The following is a 24,893-nucleotide window of genomic DNA, read 5'->3' on the forward strand; positions in this document are numbered from 1 at the left end:
TTTTTTTTCACTATCTCCTCCTAAAAAGAACGCTGTTATTTTCATTATTTTGTGTTTTAAAAAAGTCACTTAAAACTTATACAGGTCAGTAGAAAAAAAAATTCAATATGTTCAGTGAAAGTTAGAGTATGTGTGTGTGTATATATGTTTTTTGATTTCTTATCTGTTAACTATACTGTATGATTACCAATTGGCGCTATTAAAAAAAAGCGAAAGCTCAGTCTATTGAAGTGTTTTAGACGTGCTTTTTTTTTCTTTTAGAATTTGTGGTTTGCCCACTTCCAGTCATTTTTTTTTTCTACACATTCTGTCGGATTTTATCATAATGCCAAATCTTATACACATAATGTACACACACATATTTACATGGTGTGTTGAAAGTAATTACCAATCATTAAGTGCTTATGAAGGTGACTAAGTAGTTAACATGGACTGGAAACCTGGCTGTGCCAAGTTCAAATTCTTCCATAGAAACACTTTCATTGAACCTACACTTGGCCTTGTGTCTGACCTTCTGGAAAGGAGGTAGATTAAATAATTCATCACTCCTACAAAAATATCATAAGGTTTAAAGCACGGCGTTTTATCTAGATTTCAACATGGCTACCAGCATTTGTCACCAGCTTCTCAAGCCATCAAATGATTTCACAAGTAACTCATTTTTTTCTGCTATTAAGTTATCACTTAAGACTAAAAACAAATCAAAGATCAGGATTAATAATATGGATACATTGACAGCTTAATAACGACGAATATGAGAAGATGAAATTTTCACCTACCACTCACTTTAAACAACAGCCGACTGTAAAAAACCTGTTTTTAACGTACAATTTATTCATATAATTAACCCTTATCCTTTTTTTTTTTGTCGTAATAAACGGTGACGTATGGATAAAAAAAAAGGTTGTGAAATCAATTTATATGGATTCCAGGCTAGTGGCGAATGCTGGCGCTCATACTGGATTCTAAAAAACTATGCTATGCACCTTTTTATTTTATTTCTTTCTTGCATTATATTTTAGCAATGAATGATGAGCACTTAATAAGAATTACTTTCCACACGTTGTATATATATATATATATATATATAAAATTTTCAGAATGAGAGAGAGAGTATATATTTCCACAGCCAGCGGCGCAGCTCACAAGAGCCTTGACAGTCAACAAACCGGAAGTTCAAGACTTGAGATTCGCCCTCATTTGGAGTCATCAATTAGACATATCTGGACTCGTGTCTGGCTATGAAAATAACTATATAAATTATTTCCACAGTCAAATAACAGCGGTCATGGTTCCTGTGAGCTGTGACGTAGTTTGACTGTGGAAAAAATTACATAATCTTTCACATTCTGAAAATGATATGTGTGTGTGTGTGTGTGTAGAAGATAACAGCAAATATATGACAGTATAGCATAAAGATGACGATAATAGCTTATTTGTAAAAAGTATTATATATATATATGTTCCTTAAATGTATCTTATATGTATGTGTGTGTGTGTGTGTGTGTGTGTCTATGTATAGTTTTACATATTTTGTATAGATATTATATAATTGAAATCACACGGGGAAAGGACTACATTATATATAATATATATTCTCAATGTACACCTATAAGTTCCAAGTTGTGGGTGTATACTTTTTGTTTGCACAAAGACGAGCGTCGTAAATTGATAGCAACCTCTTTGAGTATATTTAAATGCGTTTTCGAACGTGCTCTGTGCAAAATAGAGAAAATATGTTTGATATAATATTCATACAAAATATGTAAAACTACACACTATATATATTTATAGAAGATATATTTTTGAAACATTATATATATATATATATATATATATATATATATATAATTCTATATGACGTTTCGGTATATTATATGCCTTCTTTAGACACGTACAAGTCAAGTGAAAAACCGAAGAAAGTAATACGAAAATCTTTTTTCATTCTTTTCTCTTCCCTGTTTATTGTCTTTCCTTATTCACTTGTAATGCTTGTTTCGATATCAAACCATTTTTCCGTTGACTTTTGCATATCTGAAAATGGCATGTAATTTGTCGAAACGTCGTATTTAACGAATAAAGCTTTCCACATATAATGGTTTTCTAGTCATCTTAATACTATATGCATACATATATATATGCAGACATATATATATGCACACATTTATATGTATGTATACAAATATATACACATATATAGATACAAATATGCACACAATACATATATCTAAGCATATACATACAGATATATATATATATATATATATATATATATATATAACCGCATATGTGTGTATTCACATGTATTAATACATATTTATATCAACATGAGTATATGCATATATGTCTGTGTGTGTATATATATATATATATATATATATATATATATATATATATATATATATATATAATGTCAGGCTGAAAAAGAAAATGAGACAGTTTAGATACATTTTAAAAATAATAATTTAATAACCTCTTGCGTTTTTGTTTTACCTGTGATCCACATTTCAATTTAAATAAAATCTGTTTTACGATTTGAAAATTTATATATATATATATATATATATATATATATATATATATATATATATATATATATATATAAAAAGCTGTGTCTTTTGCTTGCGTGAATTGACACTTTGATTAGCATAAAGTTGATTTTGGCATAAATCTGACTTCTTGACTTTCAAAAGAACATTTCTCAACATTGTCATGCGAAGAATTACAGAAAAGAGCTTTTTTTTTTTTTTTTTTTTAAACTGATACTTGAATCAATTATACCATGTAAATCAGGGGTTCTCAACCGAGGTTCATAGAGATTTCTGAAGGGCCATGAAAAATAAAATAATTCTATGTTTTTATTTATATTGTTTTGTTTAATAGATATTAGTGTTTTCAATTTTCAAGCTTTGTTTTTGATTTTCTGTTACATAACAAAATTGATAGTTTTTGCTTATATATAAAAAAAAAACCAACATTATACGTAAAAAAGTTCGTACTTGTCCAGAATCCACCCTATAGAAAAACAAAAATAAAGAAAACCATTTATGATGTACGCATCCCTAACGGAAAGAAAATATTGTGCACAAAAAAAAAAAAAAAATGATCAAGAAGTTTTATTTTTAAATAAGAAAATCACATTTTATGATTAAACTATGGGCGACGGTCTCGTGACGCCATCCTGAAAACCGTCTGAAGGAACAAGGAAGATAACTCCAAATAATTCAAACTTGCAAGATATTAGAAAACCATTTTTAACATTGGGAGAGGGAGGGGGTCATTGGAAAAATTTAAATCCACTAAAAAAGTTTTTTTTATAAAAATAAAACTACATAATCCATTTATGTGATTTTTTTTCTTTCCGTCATGGGTATGTATATAATAAAGATATTTTTCTTTTTTTTCTTTTTTTTTTCATTGGGGTGAGTTTTGGACAAGCTCTAGGAATTTTATATATGGGATCCATATATGGAAAATTAGTTTTCAGGAGGGTCTAGAAGCATAAACCATGTTACCTAACCTTTATCTATATTTTGCCTGTTTTTTTTTGTTTTTTTTTTTGAGCGAATCAACTTTGTATTGTGCGTTTTTTTTTTTACTAAATATATTTTTATATTTCATATTAATAAAACTGTCTGATCATGTTTTGTGTATGTGTTTCTCGCTTCTAAGTGACTTACACATGTTGATAATTCTGCAGTTTATCATCTAAAATGGCAGACAACTGTGACATTAATTGATCGTCTGCTATTTTAAAGGGTTATATTTCCCTATATTTTGGATCCATTTATATAAAAAAAAACAAAAAAAACACGGATTTTATTTTCACAATAAAATTTAAAAAAAAAAAGGATTCTAGTAGTAAATTGCTTTTTCTTCATATATAAATAGAATTCCGAAATAGAACCCTTTAAAATAGCAGATGATTAATTGATGTCAATTTTCCGCCATTTTGGATGAAAAACAACAAAATTACTCATATTATTCAGTTTGATAAGTAATCGCTTATTTATTGAAATTAAAAACGTAAAGTACCCAAAATACCCATTTTTAATTCTATTTTTAAAAATGGGTGCAACTACACTATAATAGTAAATTTCGAAATTTTTAATATTGAATTGCAAGTCAAACCAATGGTATCTATTTCATGATTAATTACAGTAATGAATGTATCCAATAAGTACGAAAACGATAAGGCAGAAAAAAACTATTATAGAAAACATTTTTTTTTGATAAAAATTAACGAAAATAAAATATTTGACTAAACAAAAAAAGAGTTGCTAAGGGAGGTAAATAGGGTGTAACTATTATCAATTTTGTTAATAAAATGTGCGTTTTGCTTTGCTTTTAGCATAACTGAGTTATTTCCCTTGCTATTATTCCCTTTTAGCATAACTGAGTTATTTCCCTTACTATTATTCCCTTCCCAAAGAAATATGGCGACGTTTTTTGTTTTTTTTACGATAAAGATCGAAACTCGTGTTGTGTTTTTTTTTTAATAATGCTGTAATATTTAATTACTTCTAACATGCTAATTAAGTAGATATTGCTTTTAGTTGAAATTCACAGAAAAAGTCAGTAGATAGCAGTTTTTATCGATGTTTTCCAAATTTCGTTATTATAATGTAGTTGCAAGCAAAATTTAATTACAAAATAAAATCTATTAAAATGCATTTTCATTTTTTTTGTAACTTGAATTGAGATTTTTTTGTTTGATTTTAAAGTGAATGAACTTTGTTTTTGCCTGATAAAAAAAAGATTGTAACTATAATTAAAAAGAAAACAAACAATAAGAAGGAGGAATAAGAAAAGGGAAAATAATTTCTATTTTAATAAAACTGTTTGGCCACTTCTATGTCTGCTGTGTATGCGTTTTTCGCCTCTACGTTACTTGCTATAATTTGCTTTTTTGTCGAGATAAAAAAAAATGCAATCACGTAAGATACTCAAAATATCTTTTTGAAAATTCTTTTTAAGAAATTTAATTATGAAATTAAATCCACCAGAATGCATTCCGATTTCTTACTAAATAATCCAGCTATTTTAATCTGTGTTTAGTAGTTGAAAAAAAAAAGAGGATTGTCAAGTATTTTCAACAGAAAAAAAAATAGGGTGAAAGAAACAAATATTCAACAAATAAGTGTTACCGAGAATAAGAAATTTTAATGTCCTATTAATATGCATATGTTTTTTTTTTTTTTGTAACTGTTTTTAAGTATTTGTTTTATTTTAATTTCTATCGGTATCCAACAGCTGGTTAAAAAAAAAAAAAACCATTTCTACCACGTATCGACCACATTATATCGGCTGTTCATTATCGTGCAAAGTATTTGTAAATAAAGAACATTTTAAAAACAGTTTCAATAAGTTAAAATATACAGATCTGACAAAAACTAGATATTTGACCAATTGGTGAAGGTTATTAGTAATATTTTTTACTTAATTTTCGATTTTCACTTGTTAGACTGTCAGGATATTATGTTACCGCTCCTTTGCTTATGTTAGAACGAAGACAATCATGACTATGCCTGTCGACAACGACAGAAACGTGACCGACGTGCTAGAAATAGCAACGATTTTTCTTTCAACATAGAAAAATACACAAAAAATATTTTTCGCAAACTAAATTAAAAGAAACAAGTGTATGTATGTATGTATATATATATATATATATATATATATATATATATATATATACTAGCAAAAGTACCCGTCGTTGACTGGGTTCAAAAACATCCTACAGAAAATGGACTCTGGTTTATGAAAGTATGATAGGTTATGAAAAGGAAGGGTTGTAAAGAGATAGTTTCGAATTTGGAGGTATCAAAACCAAAGCAAAATATGATGAAAGTAAAAATAAAATAGATAAACCCCATAATTTATTATACCATACCTGTTCACATTGAAACACTTTTCACAATATTTTGTGGATCTATATTAAAAAAACCTTGTTAAACTTTATGACATATTTCTATTCTATGGAGATCAGGCGCGAACGAACACCCCATAATTTTATTATACCGTATTTCTTCAAACTGAAACATAATTATCACAGATAAATATGAAAAGTCTTTATTAAAGTTTGCGCCTATTTCCATTCTATGGAGACCAGGCGCGAACGCAGACCCCACAATTTTATTATACCATCCCTATTTAAGTTAGGAATACTTTGATAAGTATGTTTTATGTACATCTAAATAAAAACCCTTGTAAACGTTTTTTTTTTCATTTTTTATTTCCATACTTTGGGGGCCAGGCGCAAACGCAGACCCCACAATTTTTATGAACCACCGTTCTGCCAGATCAAACATACCCATTCCTGATCCTCGATACATCTCTCATTTTTAAAAACTGATTACATATAGTCAACCATATAGAAGTCAATTCGTGACCAGACACACACACACACACACACACACACACACACACACACACACACACACACACACGTTCAGCTTTATATATATATATATATATAGGCAATAAACACTACAGACTTTTTTTGCTGTAAGAAATTCGGCCTGAAATTAATTTATTTGTTTAAGGAACCAATTCTTGTAAAAAAAAAATGGACGACTTCTTTAGCGAAATCTCCAGAACGGCTTGGAAACAAGGAGCCTCCCAAATCCAGATTTTGATGCGCCCTAGTCGACAAGCTAGCAGTAGTTCAAACAACCCGTTTCAGAGCTAACAACCAAACTATTTAATGTGATTCAAACCATCCTTTACGAATGACTCACAAACTACTTGAATGTGATACAAACTCCACTCTCTACAGCTGCCTACCTCCTAGGACTCCCCTTCCAGCAGCTTCAGCTCACTCCTGCAGCTTCAAGCGGCTTCAGCTCACTTCTGCAGCTTCCAGCGGCTCCAACTCATTCCTGTAGCTTCCTGCGATTTCAACAGCCTCCAGCTCACTTCTGCAGCTTCCAGTGACTTCAACCAAGGGTGTAGCCAGCTGTACTTTCCATGCTCTTTGGACCTCTTCCCCCATGAGAAGTCGACCAAAATTTTTCCCCTAATTTAAAGCGCCTGTAGAGCAGCCAGAGATAGGCAGGCATTTGTCTTGTAAATAATTTGCCTGCTAATGGAGGAATTATTTGCTGCTTGTGAATAGATTTTGCCTGCCATTTCACAATAACGCCTTGAAGTTTACCTACCTATACGGGGATTTTGCAGGGTTGGATTCGTTTCGTTTTGTTCAAAATATTCACTAATTTATTTATTTACTTTTTGTACGAAAACGAAACGAAACATTTGTATCGTTTCGTTTTGCTTCATACATCTAAAAGTATTTAATTACAATCAGAATTTGGTAAAACGTACCAAGGCTTAACAACGAAAACTATGAAACCTGAAAAGTTATGCTGAGGACAATCCCAAAATTGTTTTTATTAATAAGGTTGAGTAATACGTCAAGTAATTACATAAAGTTTCACAAATAATCAAAATATTTAAATTTCACGTTATAAGAACATTTACTGAAACGAATGTAAAATTTGTGTTTGGAAAGTTTGGGCCCCCTCTCTTTGGTCCTTCCTGGCTACGCCCTTGACTCCAGCAGACTCCAGTTCATTCCTGCAGCTTCCAGCCACCAGCTTCATTGACCCTTGATGTCCGCCCTCCAGTTCCAGTGCTCGTCGACGTCCAGCTACCACTTTCCAGCGCCCACTAACTTCCACCGGCCCGTTCCAGTACCTACTGACATCCGGTTACCAGTTTCAGTGTTTGTCGACGTCCAGTATCCTATTGACGTCCGGCTACCAGTTTTCCAATATCAGATCCCATTTACACGACCAGAACGCAATCCTACCTCAGGGACGCACAAATGTCAACCCCGTGAGACGCCTGTTCTCACTCTAAATCCTGATTTACGATCGTCATTGTCATACGATTTACCGTTTTCTCTTGGGGAAAGAAAACACGATATCTATCATCTTCATCTTTGCTTTTGCCGTATACTTTCTTTCACTGTCTACTTTCTTAGTTGTACAGTCAATTAGCATCTTCACCTTTCGAGGCTCTGCAACAAGACATACAGCATCGAATCTTCACTTCAAGTAGCGAATGACAGACATTCTGAATATCATTTTTTCAAGACTATGTAAATAGCGATAGAAAATCAGAAAAACAAAACAAACAAACTTAAAACAATTCCAATAGAAGATTAAATTTTATTTAGTTTGGTAACAGTTATTTCTTGACCATTTTTTATTTTTTTTATTTTTTAGTATTCCACCTTAACTATTTTTTCGTTGGAAATTTTTGACAATCGCCGAAAAAAAAAAAAAAAAAAGAAGTTAATTACTTTGTGAGTCTTTAGAAGCATTGAATAAAAAGTCATTTAAACTGGCTTTGAAAGTTCATAGCAAATCCTCATGCATTTAAAATTAAGTTTTGAAAGCGTTTTGCATTCAACAATTGTACAGAGCTTATAGCACCATTACCTAAATAAAAATTAGTCATGGTTTTATAATAATTTGATTCAATTATTAATTTAATGACAAAACTATATCATAAATTAAATTTTCAAAATTTTATTAAAAATAATTTGGAAAAAAAAAGAAGAAAAAAAAGCGAAAAAAAAATGTAAAAGTAAACATTAAAGATTCCTGGGCAGTTCCGGGTAGGAACAGCTCATACTTTCCTCTGCCTTGACTGAAAACAGTTTAATATTTTGTTAAAGTTTTAAAAGAACCAGACGATTTGCATGGTTAAAAAATCTAATCTGCCTAATTATTAATATATTAATATGCTAATTAAAAGCAAAATAATAATAATAATAATAATTTTGTTTAGTCTTCACATTCCACGAATGATACTTCTGAAAAAGGGAGAAGAATTGCTGTTTCTGGGTCGGAATCTATATAGGAAACATTTATCGTTGGCTAATTTTCGATCTTGAGGTATTTTTTGGTACTAGTGAAATTTATGGACCTTGCTATTTTTTCTAGATACCATTTTCAAGTTAAATTCAATTTTTACAGTATCGTAGTAGGCGAGGGAGCCAACCTCCGGCCTTCTTTGCCCGGGAACAAAGATAAAGTAATTAGGTTTGGTCAATGTGGGGGAAACCTTTCATATCAGACAATTGCTAATTACTTGGATCCTGTCAAAGTACCCCCTTGGGGGAGCTGGTTTTCCCCTCACAGTAAAAACGACCTTGTGTCTAATTTGCTCTCGTGGGAAAGCAAATAAATATCTTTAATTTTTACGATATCTTTTAATTAGATGAAAGTACAGGATAGTTTAAAAGCCCTCCTTCCCATGTTAAGAGTAGCTTTCGAAATAATAACGTTTTTATTTCAGCACGGTCAGTAAACTGCACGAGTACTTTTCTTTTCTAATTTTCAGGTGGCTTCATGCCTACTCTGGAGCGATTTTTCAAAACAAAAAACATATTTTTTCAAGAAGTTTTTTTTTTTTTCTTTTTTTTTTTTTTTTAAGAACATTGACTCAGCTCGTACCCCCCCCAAAAAAAAACACTTTTTATATTTGGTTTATATTCTATGTTAGCCTATAACCTTCATACATTTAGGTCCCCAATTTAAAATTTCCATGTCCACAAAGAAATCACCAACATCGCCATGTAAACATGCCTGACAACGAAGTTTATCGTGTTGACTGGATTTGGTTGGTTGTTTTTGTTTTACGGCATATCAACCATTTTCGGGTTATTTAATGCCGAATCCAAAGATTTTGAAGAAAAAAATTTTTTAATAGAATATATTTGTTGTTTTCACATCGGTTTCTATTTAACCCATGGTTGGGACCCTAACAAGTACTACCACTCCGGGTCAGAGTGGACCTGGGAGTAATGGTAATTAAAGGGTGGCTCCACACTCCCCAAAGCCCACAAGCTGGGGCCTCACCACTGGATATAGTTTAAGGTCATATCCAGGACCCCCATTGAGGGACTTTTACCCTCTGCAGGGGGGGGGGCAGTCGGCGTATTCTAATGCCCCACTGACAGGGCCGTGTTGACTGGAAAATTCGAACATATTGTAGTATAGAAAACAAAACGAAAAAGTGGTAAGAAAGTAAATATATAACAAATGTGACCAAAGGCAAGATAAATCACTCTCCTACCTACCTAGATACTTTTGTGGGGTTAAATTATGTTAAAGCATGTATTTATTTTGAAACACAAGTAGTGTCGAGTGATTAAGTACGAGAACAAAATGGCTAACATGAGACAGTCATCTGAGGAATCTCGATAATCGCTCAAACATCGAAAATTAAACAAAATGCACCGACGGGCTTTATGCTAGTTTAATTTTTAATGACACAGTGACGTTTATTGGATGGGTTTCTATCAGTATTTTGTTTAATTTTTGAGCGATTATCGAGACTTAGCAGATGATGGTCTCATGTCAACCATTTCGTTAGCATTCTAACTTAAGCAGTTGACACTGCTTGTGTTTCGAGATAAATAAACGTTTTAAAATAAGTTTTGCCTTTGGTAATATTTAATTCTTATATATGTGCTTTCTTAGCACTTTTTCGTTTTGTTGTCTGTATTATAAAATGCCGGTAAATCCAAATGTGAATTTGAAAGCTTTAAAAGTAATTTCTACCTGGGAAACATGTGTATAGTCGGAGATAGAACTGGGGGGTGGGTATAGTCAAGATTGTCTGCGCTTCTTGACTTCCGGTTTTTACGACATTCTTGGATGGCAGTGACAAAGAAGATATAGTCCATTCTGATCGATGATTATCTTTATGAACGCAAAACCCATGTTTTTCCCGTCTTACAAATGGCTTTCTTGTCGGCTTGACCCTGTCTAATTATCCAGCCAAATGGACAGCAGAAACCGGAAGTGAAAAGAGGAGACAATCTTGACTATTGCCACGAGATGTTTATGTTAAAGTAGTTATTGCCCTGGAATTTTAGTACTTTTATATTTGTTTTTTTTTTTTTCTTTGTTGTTCTATCAAGATTGCATAAACATTTTTATGTTATATTTGGTTTTGTTTTTGTGTTTTATTTTTATAAGTAATAAGAAGCGCAAAGCAAGAGATTCCAAGTCCGTATGCAGGCTGATAGAGAGAGAATGCTGATTATGCGACAAATGCAGGGATGGAAAAATGCGCAACATTTTGTCAGCGTTGTGTGCGATGAGCCTTGAAATAAGATTTGTTTTACTTTCGATTTAGTTTATGCTGTTGCACTTTTCATCTCGATAAAAATTGGATTAATAGTATAAAAACAGTGCGAGAAAAACACACACACACACGAAGTTGTCTCATAATTTTATCAATTTTAAGGAAAGCAGAAACTGGAGCTTGAGTTCACTTTTGTAACTCTTTCTTTCCCTGTCTTTCTTTTAGTCCTCACATTCCATGAGCAATGTTTTTGATAAAACGAGAAAAATTGCTGTTTTCTGATTGTAATCTGTATATCTAACACATAGTTGGCTGGGTTTTTTCTTTGAAGTAGTATTTTTTTAGCTTGTTATATCAAGTGGCGTCATGCTTTGTCTGGAGTGATTTTCATATATATATATCTATTATATCTATAAAAGTGAACGTGTCTGTCTGTCTGTCTGTCTGTCTGTGTACATTTCCCTACGCAATAACTCTGTCAATTTTTAGTCTATAGACTCGAAATTTGAAATACCGGGTACTGAGATTTGGGAAAATCGATGTGACGGGTGTCAGCCAGAAATTTGGCTGTTAAGGGGTCAAATTTCAACGATTTGACCTTTAAGAACTCTACCAAACTCCTCCGACAATTTTGGGTCTAGACACCTGAAATTTTAGATTTAGGTTCCTTGAACATGGATCTAACTTAATAAAGTGATTTGAGCCCGAAACAATAAATTTTAAGGGGTCGTAATAGGGGTCAAAGTTTTAAAAAATTAACCATTTTTTTTTTTTTTTTTGCTTTTTTTGCACAGCATACACCTCCAAACACCCGAGCAACGCCGGGCACCCCTGCTAGTATATATATATATATATATATATATATATATATATATATATATATAAGGAAAAGAAATCAAGACTGTATATTAAAAATTTACCAGGAAGTTTATTGTTCGATAGAATACTAAAAAAAAAGTTAAGAAATATATATATATACATACATACTTTTTATTTGTTTTACATAAGCATTTATATGTATTTACACATTCTTGAGCAATATCGCCTGAAGATGTTACTGGCGGATCGAAACATGCTCATGATTGTGTAGCTACATATAATTGCTTCTGTAAAACAAATAGAAAATACATCTTGCCTAACTTCGGTATTGAGCACTCTTGTATGGACCTTGTTAAAACTGCATTGGTCGCTTTAGCCCTGAAAAATATTAACCTGAAATAATTTGTTTTACTGCCCTAACTCTTCTTGTCTCTCCCACTAATAGACTCAGAAAATAAAACCGCCTAGACAGATTGAACTGGCTTCCTCCAAAGAAATATTAAATTCACAAGCGGTCCCCAGCTGCATGTATATCCCAGTCCAAAGAGGTAATAACGTTATGTTCTTGCATACAGTGCCTAGTATTCTTAAATGGTCACTTATTTAGTACTGACCATGCTCAACGTTGCTTAACTTCAGTGATCTAACAAGAACCTGTGTGCCAACGTGATTATGTCGTATATAATATGTGGTCTGAAAAAATCTGAAATGTTGAAAAACTCTCAGAATTAGTGTGCTATACATATGGTTTGAATTTCATTAAAATTGGGTATTTGAAGTTTTAAAAGGAGCTACTCTCCCAATGAGTCACTTAATGGTGGAAGCATGTAGATATTCGGCATATAATGGATAATAGAGAATAATATTGAGATTCAGGGGTCACTTGCAGTGTCTTCTCTGGAGAATTTTGTATATATAGTATAACTTACCTAAAAGATATATTTTAAATTTTCATAGGGTAAGGGTTATGCCCTCATGGCTTAGAGATTTGAGAACACTTCCATTGTCTTCCTCGGTAAACATAAGAACACACTTTTAGATTTGACGTAAATTCTTCAAACTTTTTGTTCTATAGAAAATACACACACACATACGAGGGGTGTGCAATAAGTAATGCCCCTGACTCACTTACAGTTGTCTGATCTGGCTGAAATTTTGCATGTGCAATGATTTATATCTCTACGGGTTATGTAGCAAAGTACAGCTCTGAACTAATTGTGGTTTCTGTTTTACAGGTGTTTGAACTGAGTCAGGTGTGAAATGGAGCCTGTTGAATGTCGAGCAGTCATCCCGTTTTTGTATTTGAAAGGACGCACACCACAGGAGACTTTTGATGAAATGAAAGAAACTTATGGCGATAATGCCTATCATATGACCTTGTAAAATGCTGGCATCGTGAATCAAACATGGCCGGAAGTTTGTGCAAACAGCTCCCAGACCTGGTCGACATCCTTCTGCCATTGATGAGGCATCTGTCCGTCAAGTTGAGGCTGCCATTTTATTAGATCGGCGCATTACTATTCGCCAAATAGCCCAAGATGTCAAGATTAGTACAGGGTCTGTGGAAACTATCATTCATGACCATTTGCATATGCATAAGATGTCTGCCAGATGGATTCCCAGGTTGCTCACACCATTCCAGAAGCGAGAACGTGTAGAGTGCTCGAGGATGAATTTGGAGATGTGCCAAGAAGATGAGTCAAAGTTTTTTAAAAGACTGATTACACAAGATGAAACGTGGGTCCATCACTATGATCCAGAGACCAAAGCCCAGTCAATGCAATGGATGCACTTGGACTCACCACCTCCAAAGAAGGCAAGGATGCAGCCCTCCGCTGGCAAGGTCATGCTCACAGTCTTCTGGGACCAGGACGAAGTAGTGATGACAGATTTCCTGGCAAAGGGTACCACAATTACAGGAGCCTATTATGCTTCACTTTTGAGGAAATTAAGGGAAGCTATCAAAATCAAGTGGCGGGGCAAGATCAGCAAAGGTACCCTCCTCCTGCCTGCAAGACAAGACAATGCTCCGGTCCACAACTCGCATGCCACCAGATCAGAAGCGTGGGCGTGTGGTTATGAAATCCTTCCCCATCCTCCCTATTCTCCTGACTTTGCACCCTTTGACTTTCACTTCTTCCCAGCTATGAAGTTGCTTTTGAAAGGAAAGCGTTTCCCAGATGATGCAGCCTTGATTTCTGAAGTCACGTCGTGGTTGGAGGACCAACCTGGAGTGTTCTACAAAAACGGTCTCCAGAGCTGCATCAAACGATGGGAGAAATGCATAACTCTGGGTGGTTCCTATGTAGAGAAAGAGTAATAACTGTGCCAAGTTTCGTTGTGCTATTCCTATGGGAAGTGGGCAGGGGCATTACTTATTGCACGCCCCTTGTACACATACATGCACACAGATATTGAGTTTTATAGAAAGAGATTTCAGTACATATTCGATAAAAAGTAAATAAGAAATAATTCAGTGTGTATTATTGAAGTTACGTATAAGCGAGAAACACGAATACACAATGCAATTTCTGATAATGCTATTAAGAGATTCGCCCTCGTTTCAAGGAGATTAGAAAACTCTGTGCTAAATTGTCTAAAAGTGGAAGTTCATTCTACCATAGGATAGTATAGAAAATGTCTAAAATAATATGCATTTTTGAGGATTACTGTTCTCATTTTGAATGTGATTTGCATGTTTCGGCCAATGTAAGCTCTGAACATCAAGCGCATCTTGTCAAACTCAGAAATCTGTACGCAGTTTCAAATGAAACCGTTTAGATAATCCAAGGGGTTAGTTTGCTCGCATTCTGTCACCCATGATTCGGGTAGAAGTCTTAAGAGATTCATCATTCTATTCTTAGTATCGCCCATACTGAGGATTGAACCTTCAACCTTTAGAAGACTGTCATTTAGAACCGATTATTACTTAGCATTTTCGTCCAATGCATCATAATTCTGGAGATTAAATGGTCAATCCTCAGTATGGGTGATACTAAGAATACAATGATGAATTACTTGAGACATATCTAGTCATGGTTGACGGAACAAGACCAAACTACCTCCATGGATGAGATAAAAGGTCCCGTTCAAAATTCCCTACGAAATTTAAGTTCGACAAGATGTGGCTGAAAAGTTACATCGGTTAAAACGTTATGGGATAACATTCAAGATGAGAACAGTAGTCCGATTAATTCCCATTATAAATCCTCATCTCAAAAATTCCGGAACATAACCTAAATAGTATTTGTACATGACAAAAAAGACCTTCGTACATTTCCTGTTTTAAGAAAAAGCAAAACAATTCAATGGATAGAATGACGTCATCAAAGTACAAACATTTTTCCCACTCGTTCAAGAAATTTATCCAAATGAGACAACTGTAGATGGACCAAAGAAAAAATTGTTTTAAACCGAAATCTACGAGAAAACTCACTTTATATCTTTCCATATATACGGTAATTGCATCATAATCCACACACTAGGAGTTCTCACACAGGTCATCACCAGCAATCACTCATGGCAATAACCTGTGATGTTCCCTGGAGTCTGAGTGACAGCAAGTCTCCCAGATTTCCAGTGCTCTCTACCTCTTTTGATAACCAGTACAGATGATTTCACATTATCACAACAGCCACTTACCTCACTGGTAGCGGCCATTGGTATTCCCTGGGGTTTGGGTGGCAAAAAAAAAACCTCCCCAAGGTTCCAGTGGTCTGTGCACTTTTCCAGTGAAAGTCTGGTTAGTGCTCTCTCTTCTCGGTCATTCTAGACCTTTCACAACTTTTTGGTGTGGCGCCATCTTATGTAGACACCATCATTTTTTTTTTTTTTTTTTTTTTATACCTTAGGAGAGTGTGGGGGGTGCTTAGCTAAAATTTTACGGTTTTGGTTTTCTTAATTCTTTGTGATAGTATTCTGTTTTTTCATTTTATTTCTATTGCACTATTAAAAGTTACTGGGTTTATGTGGGTTGGTTTCCACATTCTAAGATTTTCCTTAAGATTTCTAGCCGTTTTCATTATTGCTTTCCGTTGTGTCTTCTCAGCTTTCCCCCGATTCTAATTATTATTATTTACTCACCAGTTACACAGATCATCATTATAGATTGTTCACTGGCAATAACTGGTGGTGTTCCCTGGAGGCTGGGTGACAACAAGTCTCACCAGGTTTCCAGAACTCTCCACCTCTTTCTGTGCCCTCTGAAAATATATTTGCGTCATTGCAACAGCCGCTTACCATCGATTTCTTGCTGGAAATGACCATTAGACGTCACTGGAATTTGGGTGGCAATAAGCCACCCAAATTCAAAGTCCTACTCTTCGCACTCATCAAGTAATGGCCTGGTTAGTGCTTCCTCTCTTTAATCTTTCCATCCTCCTTGACCCTTCTCGACTATTTGGCGTGATGCCAGTCGATGCCGACAGTAGAATTTTTTTCTTTCTTTTTTTTTTTTGAGAGAGAGAGGTGGGGTCGAGGTAAACTTAGAATTTTGCGGTTTCAGTTTTCTTGGTGTTTCTCTATCCTTTTGTTTTTTTTTAAATTAAAAGTTTTCAATATTACTGTGCTGTTACTACTACTACTACTACCACTACTACTAAATATAAATATTTTCTTTCGTTTAAGTAAGATTTAAGCCATACGAAAATGACAAGATTAAATAGATTTTTAAAATTTGCACAAATGTTGCATGAACACGTTTCGACCAACCATGTAATTTTATCAAAAAGACGATATGAAGTAGTTCAAATATATATTTTTTAAAGATCGTGACATGCTGAACATATTAGTGTTAAAATCAATTTAGTCTTGCGCATAAAATAGGAAAAAGAAACGAGTGTGTGTGTGTAGTAATAAATAGTGATATTTACATCTGGAAATAAAAATGGATGTAAGGCTCCTGAAATTCGTACTTGAATTGTCAGCAAGAACCCGTGGCACAGTGGATAGAATACTTGATAAAATTCAGTTGTAAAAATTACATTCCTGGAGATTGAAGGCTCAATCCTCAGTGCAAGAAACCTAAAAATACAATTGCAAATGACTCAGGATTTCTACCCACTCATGGCTAACGGAACGAAAACATGCTACCCATGTGGATCAAAAAAAAAAAAAAAAAGGTTCCATTCAAAATTTCATGCAGATTCTTGAATCGAACAGAAATATTACCGAGTTTGACAAGATACACTTGAAGAAGGTTGGAAGTTACATTGACCAAAACGTTGTGCAAATAACACCCAAGATGAGAACAGTAGTCCGAATAATATAAATAATATGAAAAAAATGTTTTTGAATTAAAAAAGTTGGAATGGAGAAAGGTTAAGACGAAATAAAGACATACATAAATTCACTAAAAACTTTACTTCTTTTCGCTGCGTCTTACTTTTCTCCATTTCAACTTTTTAACTTAAGTAACGGGCAAAAAGAAATGCGTGTCGGATAATTTAAAAAGTTCCGTTTTTGTTTCCTATTGATTTTAAAACTAGTATGTTCAGCATGTCATAATCTTTTTCAAAAAAAAAAAACAACAAATTTTCAACAACTATTTCTGAATAAAATCGTATGGGTCGTGATATATGTTTACCAAATGTTAATTTTTTAATTTTTACCTTTATTCACCCCAAACATATTTCCATTAAAACCTAAGACGCTACTGTGATGAGAGCCAGATTATTTTGTGTAGGGGTGGAGATTAGGCAACAAGATGTTTGGTTTTATTATATTTATATTTTATACATGAATGTACGGTTGGGAAAACAGAGAGCAGGAAGAGAATTCCAAAGCCAAGAGGTTTGCGTTAAAAAAAATCTACCAGAATAGAAAGTCTTCTAGCACCTAGAAACTTCTATAATGAAGTGGTGGGATTATTTTGCTAGTCGAGTATTAACACAGAGGTGATAAGAGTGCAACGAGTTTATCGGTGCACATGTCATGTAAGTAGTCGTAAAACAGCTACAGAGATGCAAATATGTAGTGATGAGACAAAGGCTGGAGCTTGACAGACAGTGTGGCACCTAATAGGCCATAAATTCTTTTTTGTGCATTGTCCGAGAGAGAGAAGCTAGTGTTTCGTGTTCCAGCCATTATGTGGCAACAATACTCCATTTTCAGACTCTCTGATGGAGAATCAACTCCACAAAATGGAAACGTTTCTTGTCTTATGATTTCAGTTTTGTAAAACTTTTAGACAATGTTTGCCAACTTTTTGACAGTTTTAAAAATATATTGGCATTTAATCTCTTGCATTAATTAAAGTCATCATAAATCCAGTATAGAATGGGTATTCCAGAAAGTTAAAACTATTTTTTAAATTAATTTCAACAAATTTACGAAACTTTGTCAAGAATGGCATTTATTAAGTCAGATTGAATATACAGAAATTGAAATTATCTCTGTATATATAATAAAATGGTGTTTCAATAACTGAAAAGGATAGCTAATTTGCATAAAAGACTTTAAAAAATGCGTGTATTAAAAAAAAAAAAAAAAAAAAAAAACACTGCTTGGTTTTTATTTTTTTATAAATGGGAGATATAATCTCACTGAGAAATTTTATTTAGAGGCAAGTAAAACAAAAATGAATTGACTATTTTTTTCTCATTCAGTTAAGTAGTTACGTTGGGCAAGTCCATAATTTAGAGCGACTTGTGTTCAACCTATTCTAGTCAATTTTAATCAGGTTTCAGAATTATATACAACTAGTTCTCCCTATAAGGCACTTTTCGGGAGTTTTTTGTTTTTCTTTTTTACTTTCATTATTTTGTTTTTCTTTTCTTTTTAAACTATGCTACTTTTTCCTTACCAATTTAAAAAAAAAAAGTTTTTAATTATTAATTGAATCAAACTGCTATAAAACTATAATTTTGTTAAGGTAATATCCATTTATGAAATTATACGATCTATAAATGCTCCAAAACTTTCAATCTTTTAATAATAGGGATTTGCTAAGAATTTTACAGCAAGAAATAACTTTCTATTTGACAGTTTAAATGCTTTCAAATCTGTTTCTGATAGAGTGTGTCTGATGATTTAAAATTCGCGGTCAGTTCATTGCTAATGACCGACCTCCTATTATTTTTTATAATGACTTTTAGCAGTTTGATGGCAACCTTCTCTCTAATAAGATAATAACGTTCTGCATCTAGTCTGGTGCACTGCAGTGTGTGCTGTGGCTATACAACCGAAGTTGGAGTCACCTTACTGGATGCAGACACGGGTGGGTGATAAGGACACCTAGGTTTGCACAATTACCAGGACCCCTCATATCTCATCTATTTGCAGACAAAGTTTGATGGAAAGGCAAGCCAATACGGTCGGAGCCAGTACAGTTTAAGGAGTTTCGGAAAAGGTGTTGTAGTGTTTTACCATCTGTCTATCCCTTAGCCTTTGTCTTTTACAATCTACAAAGCACTGGAGCTATTTATCCATAGCTGGTGAAAATTTGAAAATATTTCTAATTTTGACAAAAATAACGGAGATCCTCATTGTAGTTATGATTGCATCAAAATAAAAGCGAAATCCTTTAGCAATACCGTTTTTTTTTTATATCTTGAAAAATTTAGCAGTTTTAGAATTATTGTGGAGTTTGGCAGTGGTGTACACCTTCGAAGTGCTCTTTTCATATTTCATTTCTTATGCAGTTATTTATAGAATAAATCCTAAATGAAGACTATTTTGGATTATTCAGACCACTGTTCTCATCTTGAGTGTTGGTTTCACAACGTTTCGGCCGACCTTCTTCAGATGCATTTTACCAAACTCGGGAATCTGTGGAAAATTTCGAATAGAACTCTTGATTTAATCTATGGAGATAGCTAGCTCTCATTCTGTCAGCCATGACCAGATAGAAGTCTTAAGTCATAATTGGATTCTTGTTGTTGCTTGTACTAGGGATTGAACCTTCAACGTCTAAAAGACTGTCACTTAGAACTGATTATTACTTAGTACTTATGCTACATGTTCTTGTCGATAATTCTAGTATGAATTTTAGGAGGCTTAAATCTATTCTTGTTTTAGATATGTAGATTTACTATTTACTTGTGTGTATATATATATATATATATATATATATATATATATATATATATATATATATATACTAGCGAGAGGTGGGGGCGACTTTGCCTGGGCATAAAATATGTTTAAATATGATATTTTAATTTGTCCAGATTGAGGATATATTATTTATAGTCATGATTTCAAAAGTAAAAAAAAAAAAAACGTATTTAGATGCCATCAGCTAGAATCGAAACCCAAACTACAGCATGCAAAGCTGGTGACGTTACCACTGTACCAACCCGACACGCATATAAACTGATTAAAAATTCGAATTAACTAAAGTGAATGTACAAAATGTTTAACGATTTTTTTCAATTTTAACTCATTTTGGACCCCTTAAAAACAATTTTAACTGGCTAAAGACCCATAAAAGAATGGCCCGTAAAAAATCCAATCATTTGAGGCCCCTAGCGCCACTCCACGACTTTTTGTTTCAGAGAAGATAGTTTGAAAATATGGAGACAGACAGACAGACAGACCGAGCGACAGACATATAGCTGTTTATATATTTGATATATACGATGGACCCTCCCATCGATTTCAATGTATGAATTCTGCCACAACAACTAAGTTGCTTGGAAATCCACACATACGACTTGTTTATAGTAGTGAAGGCTTGTTCACTTCTGGTACAACTGCTAATCTCTGTCGGTGCAATGACTGCCACAAGACAGAGCAGACAGCAGATCTCCTTTTTTTTTTTTTTTTTTTTTTTTTTTTTTGTACATCAGAGTTTTTCCTTCTCCTAGATGCATCTCTTAATGAAGACTGCGAGTGCATCTCTGACAGTGAATTAACGCACTCCAGATACCAACCTACTATGTCACAGCGTGATCGAATTGACGCACCAGTTCTCGCCAGATCACTGAAGTTAAGCAACAATGAGCCTGGTTAGTACCCGATGGGTAAGCTAGGCACTGTATGTATCACGCTGATGACATAGGAATATATATATATATTAGTATATAAATATTCTTAAATTCTTCGATTGAGTTTTGTTTGGAAAAAAAAAAAAGATTTAAATTCTTCTAATTAGCCGTAATTTGTAATTAACTGAACCAGTTGTATATCTCTTACTCAATTCTGGATTTGTTTGCCTTTTCACTGTATCTTGATTTCACCACTTAACATTTTTAATGCATGTAAGCATTTAGAGAAAGAGTAACTCTTTTTTTTTTTCAGCATTGCTTTATTTTTACCATCTACTATGTGTTCGCTATGTGTTCGCACCGACCATAAATTAAAGTAGGGAAATAATAAATCCGTTTCTCTATATTAACCATAGGTAAAAATAGTTATTTCTAATTATGTGAGAATTTTTTAACAGATATGTCAAAATTCATTAATTTTTTTGATGACATCAACGTTGAATAAATAGTGATACCTGGTTATTACTCAATTTATATATTAATATAAGTAAAAGCTAATTCCTTTTAAAGCAGTGGAATTAGAATTCAAAATAAACTTAGGTATTTCTGAGTTCTTTTAAAACATTTCTTTATACATTCTTAAGGCTTTTGTCACTCAAATGAATTGATTAAAATAAAATCAGCTCGGTGTGGATCAATAAATTAAAGTTTTTTTGGGTTTGTATTACTGTACACATAGATTCGAAAAAGTTGTCAAAAAAACAAATATATAACAAATAAATGTTATCAAAGGCAAGATAAGTTACTTTTCTACCTAACTGGATATATTTTTTGTGTTTTTATTCAATGTAACATATTTATTCAGCTCGAAAACCATACAGTGTTTACCGATGTATTCGAAAATTCAAGATGGCGTCTCACACCCTCTTTAACACCGTAAGTATGGAAAAAGGTGTTATAAATAAAAAACTATACGAAATACTATTAAAAACCCGCCGAATATATGTCAACCTATGTCACGGTAACATATATTGAGCGAGTTTTTAACAGTATTTTATCCGGTTTTTTATTTATAACATCTTTTCCCACACTTACCGTGTTAAAGAGAGAATAAGACGCCATCTTGAATGTTCCAATACATCGGTAAACACTGTATGTTTTTCGAGCTGAATAAACATGTTACATTGAATAAAAACACGAAAAATATATCCAGTTTGGTGGAAAAGTAACTTATCTTGCCTTTGATAACATTTATTTGTTATATATTTGTTTTTTTGACAACTTTTTCGAATCTATGTGTACAGTAATACAAACCCAATGTTTAAATTTCCTTGTAAAAAAAAACGCTTTTTTATGTTCCTTCGTTTGATTTTTCTGTCATTTTTTTTTTTTTTTTTACATTTATTCTCAAATGTCAAAATTTCTTTTTATAAATTTGTCAAACAAAATATAATATCAGAAATCGGGACCATGTTTCCATCAAGCACCCCCAATCTAGTTTTGAATTGAAGAGCTCAATATTTAGTCGCAAGCTGATTCGTCAAAGTAAATTAACATTTTCATGCAAAGTAAGACTCAAGTTTTCATGGCTTAAAGATGAAATGAAGTTATAATCTTACTAATGATTTAACTAACTCTTTTTATAAAAATACTAGAACATTCGTGACCCGTTGGGTCAGTATTCTAATATATATATATATATATATATATATGTGTGTGTGTATGTATGCCTTAGATACATTCTTGGTTTAAAGTGGATAGTTTTATCTCTGATACATATGTCTTAAATAAGGCCAAAACAACCAGTATTGCTACCATTGTTACTGAGAACCAGATGCGTTGGGCGAGTCATGTTGTCCGGCTTGCTGACTATCGACTCCCAAAACAGTTGTTTAATGGTGAACTCCTTCTTGGCAAAAGACCCCAGCACAATCCCAAAAACGTTTTTCAGGATAGCATCAAGGAGAATCTGGTGAACTTTCATGTTTCTGTTAACAGTTGGGAATCCCTCGCGTATGACTGCAAGCAGTGGAGGGCACTGATATATAGGGGCACAGAACACTTTGAAGCAGCCAAGATTGACCGAGCGAAGCTCAAGAGAGCATGTAGGAAACGTCAAACCTTGCCACCCAACCATGAAGATCTTAGGGTTTGTGAGGTGTGTGATTGGGCTCTGTTGTCCAAGGCAAAGTGCATGATGATACGGCTTCCGTTGCTGTTGATATCATCCAAACCAATGACTATCTTCAGTGTCATGTTTGCTTGAAGGTGTGCAAGTCACTGGCAGGACTAAAAAGTCAACTTCAGGCACATGGACATTCAGTGACTGAGGGAGTCGCACTCATCTGACAAGATGTAAAAATCATCATGTGTATATGAGTGTGTTGTTTTGGTTAACATGTTTTTTTTTTCAATTATATTTCACTTTTTGTGTTCGCCAATCCTTTATTAGAAGCTCAATGTATGTTAAAGTCAACAAAAGAGCATATATATAAAAAACAACAACAGTATAGTTACATTCCAATTAAATAGAATTTTTAAAAATTTCAAAACGCTTTAATTCATACGTTGAGTAAAATCTGTCTAGCTTTACAATATAAACAACTGAAATCGCCCATTTTTCAATCAAATCGATTGATTGTCTGCTCTAGTTGAGGGGGCAATTGCGGTGCAGTGAAAGGAAGCTTTACATGCCCCTCCTCGTAGTGATTTAGTTCACAATATATTGTAGCCTACATTGCACAATAGAGAACCTACTGTGAATTTTATAATTTTTGTTTATATATAATGGCTTAAATGAAAGTTTAAAAGGAAAAAGTATCACGGTTAAATTGTGCTCTAAACAGAAACATTTAGTTGTCATATCAAAGACCTTACTATTTATTTTACATGTCGGGCTTTTCGGCTTGTGTGGTAATAACACTTCTCAAATACACTTGTAATTTTAATCTTCTTGCAACATTATATTGTCATGCATTTTTTAATCTAAGCAAAGATTTTCTCATTTTTCTGAAGAGTATATGCACGAAAGGAAGCGATATTGACATAACAATAACCGTTCGCTTTTGCATAACAAAACGGATCAGTAAAAAAATGTACCAAAATTTTAACACGCTCGAGGAATCGTTTTGCATGAAAAATAAATACTTGGATCTTGGAATGTAACTACACTGTTATTCTATCCTATATATATATATATATATATATATATATATATATATATATATATATATATAATTTTTCTTAAGTTTTGGTTTCGGTTTCGATTATAGCTGAAGGAACTCAAGTTATATATTACATAGAAAAATTCAAGCATGAAAAGCAATATAGTTAAAGATTGTTGACAATGCATATGATATTGAATACAAAAAATAAAATATTATTTCAAAGCACAGCCTGGAAAAATCATGGATTACATAGAAAACTGTGAACATGAAAAGTAATATGGCTAATATTAAACTTAGAAAGGTAAAAGGACTAGTTGTTAAAACTGGAAAATAAAAAGATAAGGTATTCTAGTAAAAAATATAATAAATTTATAAATTAAAATATTGCAGCACTAAGAATTAAAAAAAAAAAAATTCAATTTAACATATATAAATTCTTAATGCTGCAATATTTTAAGTTATAAATTTATTATATTTTCTGCTAGAATATCTTTTCTTCTTTTCCAGTTTTAACAACTAGTCCTTTTACTTTTCTTAGCTTAATCTGAGCCATATTACTTTTGATGCTCACATTTTTCTATGTAATCTATGATTTTTCCAGACTTTGCTTTGAAATAATATTTTTTTTTGTGTTCAATATCATACACATTGTCAACAATCCATAAAAACTTATTACCAACTTCTTAAATTGACTAAATAAAAAATCAAATAAGGCATAATTAAGTAAATAAACAGAAAGAAGGGACAAAAAAGAAACAGAATTAATGGGCGATGTCGTAAGCGAAATATTACCAGCCCTAGCACGGCAAAGAGCATCACTTTTGTTAACTCTCTATATGTAACCCAAATAAGATGGCATGCGAGTGACATTCTC

The 24,893-nt window shown here is 33.0% G+C and overlaps 2 protein-coding genes across 4 annotated transcripts in view; one reads left to right on the top strand and one right to left on the bottom strand.

Annotated features, from left to right (window-relative positions):
• Positions 1-24,893, top strand: part of LOC145239827 (uncharacterized) — a 215,880-nt gene that overhangs the window by 146,349 nt on the left and 44,638 nt on the right. The window lies entirely within an intron of this gene.
• Positions 1-24,893, bottom strand: part of LOC145239826 (proto-oncogene tyrosine-protein kinase ROS-like) — a 682,889-nt gene that overhangs the window by 39,636 nt on the left and 618,360 nt on the right. The window lies entirely within an intron of this gene.

The sequence above is a fragment of the Euprymna scolopes genome, chromosome 19 (genome assembly GCF_053919585.1).
Source record: "Euprymna scolopes isolate OS-2025 chromosome 19, ASM5391958v1, whole genome shotgun sequence".
NCBI lineage: Eukaryota > Metazoa > Mollusca > Cephalopoda > Sepiida > Sepiolidae > Euprymna > Euprymna scolopes.